This window comes from Orycteropus afer, unplaced genomic scaffold, assembly GCF_000298275.1.
Source record: "Orycteropus afer afer isolate SDZICR_OR568_19922 unplaced genomic scaffold, OryAfe1.0 scaffold01375, whole genome shotgun sequence".
In the NCBI taxonomy this organism is placed as follows: Eukaryota; Metazoa; Chordata; class Mammalia; order Tubulidentata; family Orycteropodidae; genus Orycteropus; species Orycteropus afer.
In genome coordinates, this window is record NW_006922962.1 from 40788 (window position 1) to 45671 (window position 4884).

The following is a 4884-nucleotide window of genomic DNA, read 5'->3' on the forward strand; positions in this document are numbered from 1 at the left end:
TGAGATGATGGAGGATTTGAGGGAAAAAGGATGTGTATATAAGCTACTTCTACCAGCTACAATGAACCATTGTTGTTGGAGGGAAATTACCAATAAAATGGGCAAAAGGAGTTTAGATGTAGCATCCATTTGGAAATGTGTCAGGAAGGTGGTCAGATGGCAATTTTACTGGGAGTTATTATAACCACCTAAACACCAAACACTGAAGGGATAAATACTATTAGAATTAAATTAAGAAAACAGAAAGATTATTATTAACATTTCCAAAACAAATAAACTTCTTCTAAAGCAAAAAAAAAAATGAAATATTCACTAAATTCTTTGCATCTCAAATTCTTCAAGTTTCACACTTTTGTGTAAGTTTGTCTAAGTATATTTTACTACAATAAAAAGATAAAAAGTGGAGTTGCGTTAAGATGGTGGAATAGGCAGGTGGACTACACAACAAAGAAAAGAGGAGACACTGACACACATACAGAAGATAATCCTGGAGCCCTGAGCTCTGAAAGGAAGGATACAGAAGTGGAATAAACTCCAACTAGTAGAAGAACTTGCATGGAAACTTCGAAAAAAGGAGACAAACAGAGCTGTGGTCTGTCAGTAATCCTGATGGCAAGGACAGTTTGGTTATTTCCAAGCAGGTGGTGGTAGGACCTAGGAATTAACCTGAAAATCAGCCCTGCTCACCAAGGGCTGCATAGAGGATGACACTGGTGGCTGATAAATATAAAGGGAACTGGCAGGGAGGGACACAAACTGAGTTGTGGACTTCTGACTGTCTGAAGGGCACAGATATTTTGAATGTTTACAAGTACTTTGACCATTTTGGATAATTAAAGGGGCAGTATTCCTCAGATTCCAGGGACCTAGGAGTGGGCTCTACTTGCTGGAGACAGCATGGACATACTGACTGAGGACTGGAAAGCTGTGATATACCCCTTGTTGCTCTTGTGCCCCACACCATCTTGGTGAATGGAGGTGCAGTCATACCTCACCCCCACCCACCTTCTGAGGTGGCAGAAATTCCATTTCAGTCTGTGTGGTCTAATAGAGCTTGGATGCTGTGCCCTGCCCACCGTGCCCCATTTTTCTTTTTTCTTCATCATTTTATTTTTGTTCTTTCTTCCCAGGTTCTAGATTTCAGATTTTTCTCTCTTCCTTTTTCCAGGTTCCCATTTTCTTCTTTCCTGTGGTTCTTCTCATCCCTTGTTTTTCTTTGTACATTTCCCTACTTTTTTATTCATTATCTTACTCTATCTTTTCTATCTTATTCTCTGCTTCCCATATATTGGTTTTTTTTTTCCTTTTATTTTCTCATTTTTTTTTTACCATTCTTTTCTCTCTCTCTCTCTCTCTTTGGTGATTGTGCCTATATGCTTATGTGGTGTGTGTTTTTTGTCCTCCAGCTTTTACTTTTTTGGTGTTTTATCTATTGTTGTTATTGTCTAACTTAGTGAGAGACAGCAACTGTCCATGTGATCCAATCACACCTGCACCTCTTGCAGCCCCAATTCCTGAATGAGAGCTACCACTACCATCTGCATCAACTGGCCAATGACACATGACTGCAAATATGAGCTTGACTTAACTGTTCTTCACAAATAGTTAACAAAGATCAGTGCAGCCACTCTCATTCTCTATCACAGACACCAAGAGACAGGTGGTGAGTTAATAAGTGCTGCCAACTAAAGAATAGAAGAGCACAGTAAACTGCTTACTCAGATGCAAATACACACACACACACAAACAAAAAAACAAAAATCTTGGGAAAATCACTCCAACATACAATCAGCAATTAAATATAAATGCAACAAACTCACAATGTATGAGAGACAACAGATCATCACAGTCACACAAGGAAGCACAGTAAAGCAGTAGACAGAAAGGAGCAGAATACAGACACAAGAACACATCCCTGAGGAAGAAGTAGCATTGGAAATACCTGAGAAAGAATTCAAAAGAATTCTGTTCAGATATCTTCAGAGGATTGAAAGACAGATCAAGGAAAACACTGGCAAAATTAAGAAAAACACAGACAAAACTCTACAACAACTTCAGAAGACAATACAAGAATAAAACGACAAAATAAATGAAAAATTAGAAATGATACAAAATTCACATAAAGAAATCCAGAGGATTAATACTAAATTTTCAGAAATATATAACATATTGAAGGGACAAAGAGTAGGATCATATCAATGGAAGACAGACTTAATGAAATTGAAGACAAATATCTGAATACTTCTTTGGGAAGGGGTCAGTCAGAAAAAAAGATTAAAGGAAAAAAATGAAGGAAGCCTAAGATTCATGTGGGATACCATCAAAAGGAACAACCTATGTGTAATTGTTATTCCAGAGCAGGAAGAGGAAAAATTAAACCACTGAGAAAAAAATTGTCCAAGAATTTTTGGAAGAGAACTTCCCTGATATGATGAAAGATGAGAAAATATCCATACAGGAAGCCCAACGAACCCCAAACAGGATAGACCCCAAAAGAAAATCACCAAGACATATCAACATCAAATGTATCAAAACCAAAGACATAGAAAGAATCCTGAAAGCAGCACGGGAAAAACAGAAAGTTACCTACAGTGTATATTGTTTTGTTCTACTGTACATGGGTCACTATGAGTTGGAGTCAATTCAACAGCACCTATCAACAACAAAAAACCACTAATTTATAGTGGTTAAGAGACAAGTTGAAAGAATTATAATGGTAGTAATTTTTATTATGATGATATTAAAAATAGAATTACATGAATGAAATCATTACTTTTGAACACATTTAAGCAACAAACCACACTGATTATTTTACATCTTCTGTTATTTACTGAAGAAATTCCATCTACATCCACATCTATAAACTAAAAAATACTCAGTACCGTTGAGTGGATCCCAACTCATAGCAACTCCTCCTTGGGTTTCAGAGGTGATATCTGTAAAGCCACAGATTGCCCAGTATTCCTTCCGAGGAGTGGCTGGTGGGTTTGAACTGCCAGTCATCTGGTTAGCAGTCAAATGTTTAGACATGATGCCACCAGAGCTCCTTCTACCTCTGTAGTTGTACATATTTATTTTGTTTACAAGTAAAATACCACATACATCTTGTTTGGATTTCATAGTATCCATGTTAATTTTCTGTTGCCCTATAATGAATCATCACAAATTTAGCTGCTTAAAACAACACGCACTCATTAGCTCACAGTTCTTTGAGTCAGAAATTCAGGCAGGATTGATAAGTTTTTCTGCTCAGGGTGTCAGAGTATCAGAGGCCAAAATCAAGGTGTGAAGCAACCTGGACTCTTATGTGAAGCCTCTAGGGAAGAATCCCTTCTTCCACCAGCATATCAATTACAGAAAACATGCTGATTTTAAAGGGCTTCTTTTTTAACATTGTAGGTCCACTCAAATAATCTCCATTTCCACATATAAGGTAATCAAGTCATTTGAATAAAGCAGAGTTGTAAAGGTTTTGGGAATAGCTCAGAATTCTGCATATCACAAGTCAGTTCAAAATTTAGTAAGTAGTGGACTTTATGGTAATGACATTTTACTGTAAGTTTGAGCAAAAAATATATTTTTAAAAGTCACCAAGGGAATTACAGATTTTATTTTAACGGCAGAATACCCTCTCAATTGCAATATAGCCAGTGTTTTAGATGCAGATGAAAACACTGTAAATTTCCATGAACTAAGTTTCTCCCATCAGCAGAATGTTTTTTATCAGGGCCACAATGAGCCCTGGATGAAAAACAATGAAGCGATCATAGTGGGATATACCAGAACATAAAGAATATGCTCAGGGACATAGAAGATAAAATAATCATTCATTTTTTTTAATAAGAGTTTGTTTATTTATAGTTTATTTATTTATAAGGGTTTACTTAGAGAGAAAATGATGAGATACTAATTGACCATTGTTCTGATTTTCACAGCCTCATAAGATTTTACCAATCTTTCCCACCTTTTCATGTGTTCCACAAAATTCTTTCCACAGTTTATGTAAAGCTGGATCCTGCATTAGATCATCCTAATTTACTCTTGACTGTTGACTTGTGGGAACTGTGAAGGTATGTCCCCAAAAACCCTGAGTGCTTTGACACATGATACTATATCCTGGGCTTGCAGAATTTCTCATTATGGAGGTGTTATTGGGAGGTTGTGTTGGTACAAAGCACAGAGTTGATGTTAGATGTCTGTAAAGATATAATGTCAAGAAAGGTGGAAACCACACAAACTCCCAAGAATGGCGCCTGGGTCATATGGCTTCTAAAAGGGAATGAATACTTGGTCTGTGCCTCTCCATCCATTTCTGTTCCCTAACTGGTATCTTTTCAATGAATTGGAATTTTCTTGGAATATGAAGCCAGCAAAATATTTTTTACAGCATCATAAATTGGCCTTACTTCTGCATATTCAATCAACTGTTCTCTGGTTTTCCACAACATTATTTTTTGTTTGTGATATGAATCTTCCTATCTTGCCATTTATCATAAGTGAGTCAGAGAATTGGGTATCCAGGGGTTATCTTGACTTTGCTTTTAATTTTAGATATTATCATTCCTAAAATTCTGTGCTCAAGATACACTCCATGCTTAGTGATGTTCTTGCAGTGGAACAGAGACTATAGACATAGTACGCCTCAACCAATGCCTCCATTAAGTTAGCATTTTAATCATTGTTGCAATGGAAATTTTTCCATAAGGATAAAAGAGAAAATGTGAAATATTTGCATTTGAAGTGAATTGTCCAATATAATAATTTTAGAAATGGAAAAATTTCATGAAACTCTATTTCCAAATGGTTCCTCAGAGTTTCTTGATAAGTCTGTGTTGTAATTAATGGACCTGGCATTAAACAAAGCTTTCTGTACATTCATCATAA